Below are 15,562 nucleotides of genomic sequence, written 5' to 3'. Positions count from 1 at the left end.
GTTTATTTATGTTTTCCTATGTTTCTCTAAGGCAGTTCTTCATGTCTTTCTTGAAGTCCTCCAGCATCATGATCAAATATGATTTTGAAACTAGATTTTGCTTTTCTGGTGTGTTTGGATATTCCGTGTTTGCTTTGGTGGGAGAATTGGTCTCTGATGATGCCAAGTAGTCTTGGTTTCTGTTGCTTGGGTTCCTGTGCTTGCCTCTCGCCATCAGATTATCTCTAGTGTTACTTTGTTCTGCTATTTCTGACAGCGGCTAGACTGTCCTATAAGCCTGTGTGTCAGGAGTGCTGTAGACCTGTTTTCCTGTTTTCTCTCAGCCAGTTATGGGCACAGAGTGTTTTGCTTTCGGATGTGTAGTTTTTCCTATCTACAGGTCTTCAGCTGTTCCTGTGGGCCTGTGTCTTGAGTTCACCAGGCAGGTCGCTTGGAGCAGGAAGTTTTGTCTTACCTGTGGTCCCGAGGCTCAAGTTTGCTGGTAGGGTGTTGCTTATGAGCTCTCTGTGGGGGCAGCAACCAGGAAGATCTGTGCTGCCCTTTCCGGGAGCTTCTGTGCACCAGGGTTCCAGATGGTGTTTGGTGTTTTCCTCTGGAGTCAGAGATGTGGGCAGAGTGTAGTCTCTTCTGGTTTCCCAGGCATGTCTGCCTCTCTGAAGGTTTAGCTCTCTCTCCCACAGGATTTGTGTGCAGAGAACTGTTTATCTGATCGGTCCCTTCAGGTTCTGGTGGTGTCTCAGACGCATCGGACTTGCTGCTCCTGGGCCCTCCCCCACGGGAACCCAGAAGCCCTATACAGTTTCCTCTTGGGCCAGGGATGTGGGCAGGGGTGGGCAGTGTTGGTGGTCTCTTCCGCTCTGCAGTCTCAGGAGTGCCCACCTGACCAGTTAGTTGGTGAGGGCTCTCTCCCATGGGGTTTGGGAGCAGTGATAAAAGCTGTCTTTTTTAAACTTTATTTAAATTTCGGTTTTTGAAGCTCAAGGTAGGACAAGCTCTCTATTTTGAGTAATTCTCTGTTTTCGAATAAAGCCCCACAGCTTACCTAGCCTGGTCTTTGCAATACAGATCTGTTTTATCCATGCGATTGCAAACATAAGGGCTGACCAAATGTTAAACAAGATAACATCAATCGTAAGATAGATAGAAAAAGAATAGAAGGGTTTTTGTTTGTTTGCTTGTTTTTTAAAGAAAAACCAAAATCTAAGCCAAATGCAGCAGAGATTAAAACTCACTGGGATTGGGCTCTGAAGATTTACGGGTAATCCTTGAATAATCCTTAGAAATAGATACCTCTGATGTCAATCAGATGAAAGGGATTGGATGGATTTTCCATCACACATGACGACAAAGCTTATGTGGTGACTGGAAAGACATCGACGCTCTTCGCAGGGTCATGGAGGCACAGTTATGGAGACAGACAGGACATAAAGCGACATCAGTTACAGAAGTAACCCTTCTACTACAAGGACCCCACTCCTCTGGTTATGAGGAGTAGGAGGCAGGCCTGGAAGCATGGCCGGTGCAGAGAGAGCACTTGGTAGGATGTGCAAGACCTTGGATTTCATTCCAGCATTATGGAATAAAGGAAAGAAACATCAAGAGGCAGAAAGCAAGGGACCCATTGTGAGTTAATGACTACAGAGACACGGTGTTTGATGTTTGGTTGGTTGGTTTTTCGAGACATGTCTGATAGTCATGGAATTCTGTAGACCAGGTTGTCCTCGAACACAGAAATCCACCTGCCAGAGGACAGGGATTAAAGGCGTGAGCCACCAACGCCTGGCTCTCAGGATTATTTTTTAAAAAGCAATACACTCTTCTAACCAACGAACCTTCTGTACCCCCTTTTGTTTTTACCATAAATTCATTTTAACTTACGTAGTTGTTTTCACTGTAATACAGGGTGACTTTACAGTCTTCCTGCCTCTGCCTCCTATATCCCTGTGCCACCTGGCCCAGCTACAACAGGTGACTTTTGGAACAAGGAGGAAGAGCATCATCAATTTCTATCTGCATCTGCACCTGAAGGTGGCAAGGTGAAGTCAAATAAGCCCTTTTCTTTTGGTGTTTTGGAGTACAATGTCGCCATGTTTGTTCAGCCTGGCTAAGAACTCACAGTGTTAAGCCACACTGCCCTCAGACTCATTAGCTCAGCTTCTAAAAGGTCAGGGTAAGATGCATGTGCCACCGTACCCAGTTGGCTTCATTATGTCTCAACTATATTAACACCAACCACAGTCAGTCATAGGAGGGTGTAAAATAAATATTTTTAAAGAACAAGGAAGAAGATTCAAGGAGGAAAAGTGTCAGGGTCCCTGGAACTCTATGTAGACCAGGTTGGCTTCATATTCACAGAGATCTGCCTGCCTCTGCCTCCCAAGTGTTGGGGCTAACCACACCCAACTATGGGATATTTCTTTGCAAGGCTTTTGGTAGCTTCGCAAAGTTGTGATTGTTCCGGGTATGCAATTTACTTAACAATGAATGTCACAATGTGCATTAGTGCGTTAGTGCATTGGCTTTCTGTGGAACTACTTGGTAGCTGCATCATATTTTAATTTAATTTTTTTCATGTCAAACCCTGGACCTGTACATAATATCATTCAGTTGCATTCACCCACAGTCTTCCATTTTTTTAAAAAAATATTTTTTAAAATCTGTGTGTGTGCTTGTGTGTGTATGTCTGTGTCTGTGTGTGCAAACAATTGTTTGGGAACCCACAGAGGCTCGAAGGGATTAACCATTCCCTTGGATTTTTCAGCTGTTCTGTATAGGTACTGGGATATAAACTTCTGCAAGACCAAGCTCTTGACTGCTGAGCCATCTCTCCAGCCGCCTAGTTTGTGTGTTTGCTTTAAACCCATTCATAACAGTATAAAATCTCACTGTTTTCAATGTGCCAGAAGATGCTTGGATCCATGCATGTTTTGTAATGTTCAAATGGGGAAATAACCTACTTCCTCAAACATTCATCATTTCTTTGTTGTGAAAACATTCAAAAATCCTTTCTTCCATACAGGTAATATTTTGCATTTGTCACAAAGTATTTCTGAGATGCAAAAAGTTGTGATAATGAAATGAACACCGTACCAGCACTAAGATTATCAAATAAGGAATCAGGGTTTAGGGGTGAGACTCAGTGGTACACTGTGTGCCCAGCACACAGAAGGCCGTAGGCTCACTCCTCACAGAGAGGGACAGAGACAGAGACTCATGGGTGGATGGCTGCATGAGTGGGACAGTATTACCCAGAAAGTCTTATCCTTGGTGTAATCCTCCTTACTTGCATTTCCCTCCACTACTATCTCACTTAACCGCTTTCTGAAAGTTGATGACTGTTCAGCAGTACATTATAAATACATTCAGCACATAATAAACTGGCGTGTGTATGTGTGCGTGGTTCTAAGAAATATGCAGCAGTATTTGCACACTTCAGTCCTTCTGTTTGCCTTCTAGGCATGTCTGTGGGATTTGCTCAAGTTGGTTATTCATATTTGTCACTTCTTGTCCTGTCAAATAAACATTTAATAATTGTGTTTGTATTCTCCAGTTGTCCAATAAAGAAGTAAATAAAATATCCCTTAGCATACTGTACTTTGTTCCTTCTTAAGGACCATTTCTAAGTATAGGCATCAGAGATAAGCTGTCAAACCTTAGGAGACATTTTGCCATACTGCTTTCCAAAAGGTCTGTGCAGGTTTTATGTTGTGTACATACATACACACACATGCACACACACACATCCAGATAAACATATGAGAGGGGGGAGGGGGTGGGCGAGGGGGAGGGGCGGTGTGGGGAATGGGGAAGAGAGGAGAAGGGGGAGGGGAAGGGGACAGAGTGGGAGAGGGAGAGAGGGAGGGAGACAGAGTGGGAGAGGGAGAGGGAGAGGGAGAGGGAGAGGGAGAGGGAGAGGGAGAGGGAGAGGGAGAGGGAGAGGGAGAGGGAGAGGGAGAGGGAGAACAAGTCAGTTCACAGTTCACTTTCCCCTTTTCATTCTGTCCAGGACTCCCGCCCATTGAAAAGCACCACCCCCATTTAGGATGACACCTCAGCTGACTTAATCCAGATACTCTTTCACAGATATGCCTAGAGATGTGTTTCAATGGTGATTCGGGTCTCACCAAGTTGGCAATCGAGATGATTCATCACAAACCTCTTGCTGCATCTTTACATGAGTGTGGTTGGGAGCTGGGATCGGTGCCTTCACAGGGACCAACAGAGGATAGGCTGGCTTCTTTATACTAATCTACTCTCATGGTAACTATTCCAGTCGTCCCCAGTTCCAACCAGTCCCCAGGAGATGCCATGAATCCTCTCTGAGGCCAAGCTTCCGATGACCTCATTACTTACTTCAGGCTAATCAGGTGAGAGATTGTTCTTCATATGGGGTCTCGAGCCCCTTCAAGCTCTTCCAGTCTTTTCTCTGATTTCTTCAACTGGGGTCCAGTTTTCAGTTCAGTGGTTTGTTGCTGGCATTTGCCTCTGTATTTGCTGTATTCTGGCTGAGTCTCAGGAAAGATATACATCTGGTTCCTGTCGGCCTGCACTTCTTTGCTTCATCCATCTTATCTAATTTGGTGGCTGTATATGTATCGGCCACATGTGGGGCAGGCTCTGAATGGGTGTCCTTTCTGCCTCTACTCTAAACTTTGCCTCCCTATTTCCTGCCAAGTGTTTTCTTGTTCCCCTTTTAAAGAAGGAGTGAAACATTCACATTTTGGTCATCCTTCTTGAGTTTCCTGTGTTCTGTGCATCTAGGGTAAGTCAAGCATTTGGGCTAATAGCCACTTCTCAATGAGTACATACCATGTGTGTTTTTCTGTCATTGGGTTATCTCGCACAGGATGATATTTTCCAGTTCCCTCCATTTGCCTATGAATTTCATGAAGTCATTGTTTTTCATAGCTGAGTAATATTCCATTGTGTAGATGTACCACGTTTTCTGTATCCCTTCCTCTCTTGAAGGGCATCTTGGTTCTTCCCAGCATCTGCCTATTATAAATAAGGCTGCTATGAACATAGTGGAGCACGTGCCTTTGTTGTATGTTGGGGCATCTTTTGGGTATATGCTCAAGAGAGGTATAGCTGGGTTTTTAGGTAGTTCAATGTCCAATTTTCTGAGGAACCTCCAGACTGATTTCCAGAATGGTTGTACCAGTCTGCAGTCCCACCAACAATGGAGGAGTGTTCCTCTTTCTCCAAATCCTTGCCAGCATTTGCTATCACCTGAGGTTTTGATCTTAGCCATTCTCACTGGTGTGAGGTGAAATCTCAGGGTTGTTTTGATTTGCATTTCCCTTATGACTAAAGAAGTTGAACATTTCTTTACGTGTTTCTCAGCCATTCGGCATTCCTCAGCTGTGAATTCTTTGTTTAGTTCTGAACCCCATTTTTAATAGGGTTATTTGTCTCCCTTCAGTCTAACTTCTTGAGTTCTTTGTATATTTTGGATATAAGCCCTCTATCTGTTGTAGGATTGGTAAAGATCTTTTCCCAATCTGTTGGTTGCCATTTTGTCCTAACCAAAGTGTCCTTTGCCTTACAGAAGGTTTGCAGTTTTATGAGATCCCATTTGTCGATTCTTGATCTTAGAGCATAAGCTATTGGTGTTTTGTTCAGGAAATTTTCTCCAGTGCCCGTGTGTTCAAGATTCTTCCCCACTTTTTTTTTCTGTCAGTTTGAGTGTATGTGGTTTGATGTGGAGGTCCTTGATCTACTTGGACTTAAGCTTTGTATAGGGTTATAAGCACGGATCGATCTACATTCTTCTATATGTTGACCTCCAGTTGAACCAGCACCATTTGCTGAAAATGCTATCTTTTTTCCATTGGATGGTTTTGGGTCCTTTGTCAAAAATCAAGTGACCTTAGGTGTGTGGGTTCATTTCTGGGTCTTTAATTCTATTCCATTGTTCTATCTGTCTGTCTCTGTACCCATGCTATGCAGTTTTTTTTGTTTTTTTTTTGTTTGTTTGTTTGTTTTGTTTTTTTTAATCACTATTGCTCTGTAATACTGCTTGAGTTCAGGGATAGTCATTCTCTCAGAAGTCCTTTTATGGTTGAGGATAGTTTTAGCTGTCCTGGGTTTTTTGTTATTCCAGATGAATTTGGAAATTATTCTGTCTAACTCTTTGAAGAATTGGTTTGGTATTTTGATGCGGATTGCACTGCATCTATAGATTGCTTTTGGTAAAATGGCCATTTTTACTGTATTAATCCTGCTAATCCATGAGCGTGGGAGATCTTTCCATCTTCTGAGGTCTTCTTCAATCTTCAGAGTCTTGAAATTCTTATTGTACAGATCTTTTACTTGCTTATTTAAAGTCACACCGACGTACTTTACATTATTTGAGACTATTATGAAGGGTGTTGTTTCCCTAATTTCTTTCTCGGCTTGTTTCTCTTTTGTGTAGAGGAAGGCTACTGATTTATTTGAGTTAATTTTATACCCAGACACTTTGCTGAAGTTGTTTATCAGCTTTCGTAGTTCTCTGGTGGAGCTTTTGGGATCACTTAAATATACTATCATATCATCTGCCAATAGTGATATTTTGACTTCTTCTTTTCCAATCTGTATCCCCTTGATTTCCTTTTGTTGTCTGATTGCTCTGGCTAGAACTTCAAGAACTGTATTGAATAAGTAGGGAGAGAGTGGGCAGCCTTGTTTAGACCCTGATTTTACTGGGATTGCTTCAAGTTTCTCTCCATTTAGTTTAATGTTAGCAACTGGTTTGCTGTATATGGCTTTTACTATGTTTAGGTATGGACCTTGAATTCCTAATCTTTCCAGGACTTTTATCATGAAGGGGTGTTGAATTATGTCAAATGCTTTCTCAGCATCTAATGAAATGTTCATATGGTTTTGTTCTTTCAGTTTGTTTATATAATGGATCACATTGATGGTTTTCCGTATATTAAACCATCCTTGCATGCTTGGGATGAAGCCTACTTGATCATGGTGGATGATTGTTTTGATGTGCTCTTGGATTCGGTTTGCCAGAATTTTTTTGAGTATTTTTGTATCGATATTCATAAGGGAAATTGGTCTGAAGTTCTCTTTCTTTGTTGGGTCTTTGTGTGGTTTAGATATAAGAGTAATTGTGGCTTCATAGAAGGAATTCAGTAGTGCTTCATCTGTTTCAATTTTTGGAATATTATGGATAGTATTGATATGACGTCTTCTATGAAGGTCTGATAGAGTTCTGCACTAAACCTGTCTGAACCTGGGTTCTTTTTGGTTGGGAGACCTTTAACGACTGCTTCTATTTCATTAGGAGTTATGGGGTTGTTTACATGGTTTATCTGTTCCTGATTTAAGTTCGGTACCTGGTATCTGTCTCAGAAATTGTCCATTTCCTGCAGATTTTCATGTTTTGTTGAATATAGGTTTTTATAGTAAGATCTGATGATTTTTTGAATTTCCTCTGAATCTGTTGTTATGTCTCCCTTTTCATTTCTGATTTTGTTAATTTGGACGCACTCTCTGTGTCCTCTCGTTAGTCTGGCTAAGGGTTTATCTATCTTGTTGATTTTCTCAAAGAACCAACTTTTGGTTCTGTTGATTCTTTCTATGGTCCTTTTTATTTCTACTTGGTTGATTTCAGCTCTGAGTTTGATTATTTCCTGCCTTCTACTCCTCCTGGGTGTATTTGCTTCTTTTTGTTCTAGAGCTTTTAGGTGTGCTGTCAAGCTGCTGACATATGCTCTTTCCTGTTTCTTTCTGCAGGCACTCAGCGCTATGAGTTTTCCTCTTAGCACAGCTTTCATTGTGTCCCATAAGTTTGGGTATGTTGTACCTTCATTTTCATTAAATTCTAGAAAGTTTTTAATTTCTTTATTTCTTCCTTGACCAGGTTATTGTTGAGTAGAGCATTGTTCAATTTCCACGTATATGTGGGCATTCTTCCTTGATTGTTATTGAAGACCAGTTTTAGGCCGTGGTGGTCCGATAGCACGCATGGGATTATTTCTATCTTTCTGTACCTGTTGAGGCCCGTTTTTTGACCAATTATATGGTCAATTTTGGAGAAAGTACCATGAGGAGCTGAGAAGAAGGTATATCCTTTTGCTTTAGGATAGAATGTTCTATAAATGTCTGTTAAGTTCATTTGGTTCATGACTTTTCTTAGTCTGTCTATGTCTCCGTTTAATTTGTTTCCTTGATCTGTCCATTGATGAGAGTGGGGTGTTGAAATCTCCTACTATTATTGTGTTAGGTGCAATGATGAATATGCAGTGTCCTTCCGTATCTTTTTTGATGACTTTTGGTTGGAAATCAGTTTTACTTGATATTAGAATGGCTATTCCAGCTTGCTTCTTCAGACATTTTGCTTGGATATTTGTTTTCCAGCCTTTCAGTCTTATGTAGTGTCTGTCTTTTTCTCTGAGGTGTTTTTACTGTAGGCAGCAGAATGCAGGGTCCTCATTGCATATACAGCTCATTAATCTTTGTCTTTTTATTAGGGATTGAGTCCATTGATGTTCAGAGATATTAAGGAATAGTGATTGTTGCTTCCTGTTTTATTCGTATTTGGATGTGAGATTATGTTTGTGTGCTATTCTTCTCTTGTTTTGTTGCCAAGATGGTTAGTCTTGCTTTTTCTAGGGTGTAGCTTGCCTCCTTATATGGGGCTTTACCATTTACTATTCTTTGTAGGGCTGGATTTGTAGAAAGATATTGTGTAAATTTGGTTTTGTCATGGATTATTTTGTTTTTTCCATCTATGTTATTTGAGAGTTTTGCTGGATGCAGTAACCTGGGCTGGCATTTGTGTTCTCTTAGGGTCTGTATGACATCTGTCCAGGATCTTCTGACTTCCATTGTCTCTGGTGAGAAATCTGGTGTGATTCTGATAGGTCTGCCTTTATATATATTACTTGACCTTTTCCCCTTACTTCTTTTAATATTCTTCTTTTTTGTGTGCATTTGGTGTTTTGACTATTATGTGATGGGAAGGGTTTCTTTTCTTGTCCAATCTATTTGGAGTTCTGTAGGCTTCTTGTATGTTTATGGGAATCTCTTTCTTTAGGTTAGGGAAGTTTTCTTCTATGATTTTGTTGAAGATATTTACTGGTCCTTTGAGCTGGTATTCTTTACTCTCTTCTATATCTATTATCATTAGGTTTGATCCTCTCATTGAGTTCTGGATTTCCTATATGTTTTGGACCAGTATCATTTTCCATTTTCTTTGACAGTTACGTTGATGATTTCTATGGAATCTTATGCTTCTTAGATTTCTCTCTTATCTCTTGTATTCTGTTGTTCATGCTTGTATCTACGGCTTCTTGTCTCTTCCTTTGGTTTTCTATATCCAGAGTTATCTCCCTTTGTGCTTTCTTTATTGCTCCTATTTCCATTTTTAATTCCTTCACCTGTTTGATTGTGTTGTCCTGGAATTCTTTTAGGGATTTTTGTGATTCCTCTCTATAGGCTTCAAATTGTTTATTTATTTCTCCCTGCATTTCTCTAAGGGAGTTCTTTATGTCTTTCTTGAATTCCTCCATCATCATGATCAAATGTGCTTTAAAATCAAGGTCTTGCTTCTCCAGTGTGTTTGGCTATTCAGTGTTTGCTTTAGTGGGAGAATTGGGGTCTGATGATACCATGTAGTTTTCGTTTCTGTTGCTTTGGTTCCTGAGCTTGCCTCTCGCCATCAGGCTGTCTCTTGTGTTACCCTGCTCTTCTATTTCTGACAGTGGCTAGACCATCCTTTAGGCCTGTGTGTCAGGAGTGCTGTATACCTGCTTTTCTGTTTGCTTCCAGCCAGTTATGGGAACAGATTGTTCTGCTTTCAGGCCTGTTGTCTTTCCTGTACTGATCGTTATCTCTTCCTGTGGGCATGTGTCCTGAGTCCACCAAGCAGGCCACTTGGGCAGAAATTTGGTCTTACCTCTGGCCCTGGGACTGAAGTTTCTCCTGGGCAGCTGCTTTTGAGCTCTCTGTGAGGGCGGCAACCAGAAGGGCACAGTGTAGTCTCTTCTGGGTTCCCAGGAGTGTCTGCCCCTCTGACGTTGTACCTCTCCCTCCCACGGGATTTGGGTGCAGGGAGCTGTTGACCAAGTCCCTTCAGATATTGGAGGTTTCTGGACCGCAGGGCTGGTTACAGCTGTGTAGTCTCAGCCTACTGCCATCATGAGACATTTCTTCCATGGTGTTGCCATCTTGTTTCATAACATCCTCATGCCTCATCCTACAGCCTTCCTGAAAGACCACCACAGGAACTGTAAACCACTGCAGGAATGGAGGCACCTCCTCATAAGCCCCCTCACCAACATACTTCAAAAGTGGTTGATCAGCAAAAGCCTGGTATAGCTGAGAAGGAAGTCCCACTGTATCCAATGTGCACTGTGCAGGTAAAAGGATATTAAAAACACCAATTCCTCTAGACCCCAGTTCAGGATTTGACACCTCACCAATCCTCACGCTGGACATTTCTGCTCTGAAAGTTCTGTCCCCTGAGAAATTCTATAAGCACTTTCCTTTGTTCATTTCCTGCTATCAACTTCCATGTGAAGAGGGCAGCCATTCCTGGATTTGTCTTTCCACACCCTGGACTCTACAATATATCTCGTTTTTGAGATTTTTGGCCTCATGTGTCATTCTTTTTGCAGAAACCAAGCAGAAAAGAAGCAATGAAAGAAGGAACAAAGAAATCACAGGGATGAGGCTTACAAGCAGTGAAGCTGCAGATATTCTCCCCTGGGAGCTGCAAGACCTCATACTAGGAGAAATCTCCAGAGCTGTGTGGTTCCTGAGCTCCCAGTCTCTGCATACCCTTCCACCAAGACACTGTGTGAGCTCAGAATTGTAAGTTTCCTGAGACCCAGTGGTTCAGGATACCCTTCTTTTTTGACACAGAACCATCACAGAGCTCTGTGGTTCCTGGGCTTCCAAGTCCCACAGTACCCTCCCATTTGAGCAGAAACACAAAAGGTAGGAGGAAGGAACCTGTAGGAGAAGAGTTGGAAGAGAAGTAGAGTTGGAGGGGATAAGACTTGGGGAGAAGTTGAGGTAGTTTAGGGAAGGAAAACTGAGGCCAGGATGTAATATATCAGATAAAATAAATACAAAGGAAAATGATATGAAGAAATTTTGCCTCAAGCCCACCACTATGGCAGGGCATTTTTAGTTGTCAAGCTTTCTACTTGCAATGGTGGACCATCTTCTATAATTATGAATAAAACAAATCTTCTTCCTTATGTTACCTCAGTCTGAGGCGCTTTCACAGCAATGAAAATATTGCTGGTAAATGTTATCAGATAGTGTTAAACTTTATTCTTCTAAGCCATAACTTAAATAAAAGAAGTAATGGATACTTGTCTAATATGCCCCAAATTATATTGGAGTCATATATGAAAATAACTGGTATCAAAATTGGTGGTATTTCATAGCTGGGAATTATGACCAGACCTCGATTTCATTAATAATTATTGCAAGATAAAGCATGTTGAATGGTTACAGAGTAGAAGTTAATTTTGACTACTGATATATGATTTTCTCAGTTCATACTTGTAGCTTTTAGTGCTAGGTGACAAAAAATTGGATTAGAGCAACTAACATGATACACAACACAACATGAACCATGACTAGTTCATCCTTCTATGCAGTTAAAGTGAGCATTAGGGCTTCGAGGCAATGTTGTGACAATTTTGAGTTTTCAGTTTGTAAACATTAGCTATTAATATATGATTAATTAAGACTTCTGCTTCAAAGGGGCAAAGTTATAGTATTGAGACACATATTCTTTTTTAAAATTCATTTATATTTCTACTTTTAAGTTTCACATATGCATTCAGTGGATTTTATTATTTTCCTCATTCACTATTCTATTAAAGCCCATAAGATCCCCTAAGGCATATCCTTTAAATAATTATGTTATTTCTATGACTCTGAGCCAGATTAGAACTATAAGGATTTAAACACAAAATCAAAGTAGAAATTCTTTTATAATCATAAGGTAAATATTTGAAATAAATATCATTGCATTGTGATGTCTCACTCATTATATGTGTGACTTATCTGGTCCATGATGCCTTATACCTGATGGCAGTTCTCAAGAAAGGCATAATTCCCCACATATCTCTGTTTAACAAAACAGGCCTATGTTTATTCATGTATATTTGGGATGCAATCAAATGGTTTATCCCCAAAACATGCCCGCACTCCTGTATAAAACATCGAAGAGTCATAATTATGAGATGAAAAAAGCTTCCATGTGTTTCTGATAAATTTAACAATTACAATTTTCCTTACCTCCTATTCAAGATCGAGCTTGTTCAACTAACTCACCTTACTACCATTTCCACAGCCCTAATTCCATGTTAAAGTGTGGTTTTCACAGTCATGCACTATTTAAATGACTGACAGAATTCTTAAGACAATCTCATTTCAAAAAAGACCTACTACTCATGAGATAAAAAAGATTAGCTTAAAATTATGTCCTTGTTCAAATAATAGAAGCTAAAATAATGTACTCCTATTCTTTTTAGAAGAGGGAGACTAATGATTTTATTTGAAATTCATTTTTACTGTGAATATAGTTTGAATGAAACTGTTCATGAATTGACAAATCTACACAATCACATTTTATAGACACCATGTTAAATGGACTAAGTGCATTGGATATTATTCATAGCATACTGAAATACTTTAAATGTTTTAAAGGAAATATTTTTAGCATTACCTTTAAAACATATCCAGAGGGTTAGAGAGATGGCCCAGTGGTTAAGAGCACTGACTGTTCTTCCAGAGGTCCTGAGTTCAATTCCCAGCATCCACATGGTTGCTCACAACCACCTGTAATAGGGATTCAATGTCCTCTTCTGATGTGTCTGAAGAAAGTGACAGTGTACTCATATAAATACAATAAATACATCTTTTAAAAAAAAAACACATTCAGAGCAGGTCCAATACAGAGGTCAATGCTATCAGCAAACCATCCAACCGAGAATAGAACCCCTTTGAGGGGAATTAAAGTATTGAAAGAATTGAGGGAGCTTGCAACCTGACAAAAACAACAATGCCAACCAACCAGAGCTTCCAGGGACTAAACCACTATCGAAAGACTATACATGGACTGACTCAGGGATCCAACTGCATATGTAGCAGAGAACAGCCTTGTTGGGGCACCAGGGGAAGGGGAAGCCCTTGGTCCAGCCAAAGTTGGACCCCCAGTGCAGGGGAATATGGGGGACAATAAGGGGGATGTACAGGTAGAATATTTGTATGGGGCAGGGGAGGCATTGCGGAGGGAATGGGAGCTTATGGACAGTAAACTAGGAAGGGGAATAACGTTTTAAATGTAAGTAAAGAAATACATCTAATAAAAATTTTAAAAAAAGAGTAACAATGAAATAATCAGACTTTGAAAAAGGAAAGAAATTAAAGACTTTTTAGAATTGAATGAAAATGAATGTACTACATACCCAAACTTAGGGAAACAAAATGAAAGCAGTGCTAAGTGGAAAAGTTATAGCCCTGAGAGCCTCCATAGAGAAATTGGAGAGATTATACACGAGCAGCTTAAGAGCACATCTGAAAGCTCTAAAACAAAAAGAACCACATATACCCAAGAGGAGTAGATGTTGGCAAATAATCAAACTCAGGGCTGGAATCAAACAAGTAGAAGCAAAGAGAAGTATACAAAGAGTCAACAAACCAGGAACTGGTTCTTTGAGAAAATCAACAAGATAAATAAACCCTGAGACAGACAAACTAGTGCGTACAGAGACAGTATCCAAATTAACAAAATCAAGAATGAAAAGGGAGAATAACAACTGCAACTGAGGAAGTTAAAAACATAATCAGACCCTACTACCCAAGTCTCTATTCAACAAAACTGGAAAATATAGATGAAATGGATGATTTTCTTGACAGATATCTGGTACTAAAATCAAATAAGGATCAGACAAATGCTCTAAACAGTCTTATGACCCCAAAAGGAATCAAAGCAATCAATAGAAGTTTTTCAACAAAAACATTAGAAGGCCAGATTGCTTTAGTGCAAAATTCTATCATGTCTTCAAAGAAGATCTAATCCCAGTACTTTTCAAACTATTTCACAAAGTAGAAACCAAAGTAGCACTACCTAATTCTTTCTATATAGCAACTGTTCCTCCGATACTCTAACATACTTAACTTTATTCTCTATCTCTAAAACGTGTGTGTGTGTGTGTGTGTGTGTGTGTGTGTGTGTGTGTTAGCATATTGTTAAATTCAGACGTTTACTCAAAATCTACATCCAGGATAGCTCCAGAAAAGCAAATCACATATGCTCCAATCAATTCCCACTGATACACAAACTTCTACTGGACCTGCTTCTTCTTACCCAAAGATTGTTCTAGAGAACCTGGACAGCAAGAAAACAGCCAATTTACCTGAGAATGTAGTGAATTTCCCATAACAATTTTCTTAGGTTTCCCAGAGAAACGCCCCAAACTCAGTAGAAAGCATTTTAAGATCACTATGAACCAATTCCTACTCACCATCTCCTCTTTCCACTGGGACTCCATTCGCAGTCCAATGGTTGACTGTGAGCATCTGCCTCTGTATTTTTCAGATTCTGGTAGAGCCTATTAGGAGAAAGTTATATCAGGCTCCTATCACCATGCATTTCTTGGCATTTGCAGTAGAGTGTGGGTTAGGTGACTGAATATGGGATGGATTCCCAGGTGTGGCAGTCTTTAGAAGGCCTTTCTTTCAGTCTCTGCTCTACACTTTTTCTCCATATTTCCTCCTGTGAGTATTTTGTTCCCCCTTCCAGGGAGGACTGAAGCATCCACACTTTGGTCATTCTTCTTGAGCTTCATGTGGCCTATGGATTGTATCTTGGGTATTCCAAGCTTTTGAGCTCATATTCATGTAACGGCAAGTGCATATCATGTGTGTTCCTTTCTGATTGGGTTACCTCACTCAGGATGGTATTTTCTAATTCCATCAATTTGCCTAAGATTTTCATTGCTTTTAATAGCTGAGAAGGACTATATTGTTTAAATGTACCACACTGCAATCCCACCATCAATGGAGGAGTGTTACTTTTTCTCCACATCCTCGCCACTATCTACTGTCACCTGAGGTTTTTATCTTAGCCTTTCTGACTGGTGTGAAGTAGAATCTCAGGGTTGTTTTGATTTGCATTTCCCTGATTAGTAAGGATGTTGAACATTTCATTAGGTGGTGTTTCTGGGCCATCCACTATTCCTCAGCTGAGAATTCTTTGTTTAGCTCTGTACCCTATTTTTTAATAGTGTTATTGGTCTCTCTGGAGTCTAACTTCTTCAGTACTTTGTATATTGGAAATTAGCCCTCTATCAGATACAGGGTTGATAAATATCTTTTCCCAATCCCTTGGATGCTGTTTTGTCCTAAACAGTGTCCTTTTCTTTATAGAAGCTTATGCAACTTTATGGGACAAATTTAGTCCCATTTGTCAACTCTTGATGTTAGAGTATAAGACATTGGTGTGTTCAGGAAAATTTCTCCTGTGCCCATGTATTCGAGTCTCTTCTGCACTTTTCTTCTAATAGTATCAGTGTATCTGATGTGGAGGTTTTTAATCCAC

The sequence above is a fragment of the Rattus norvegicus genome, chromosome 7, assembly GCF_021556685.1.
Source record: "Rattus norvegicus strain SHRSP/BbbUtx chromosome 7, alternate assembly SHRSP_T2T, whole genome shotgun sequence".
Classification (NCBI taxonomy): domain Eukaryota; kingdom Metazoa; phylum Chordata; class Mammalia; order Rodentia; family Muridae; genus Rattus; species Rattus norvegicus.
This window is presented reverse-complemented; position numbering follows the sequence as displayed.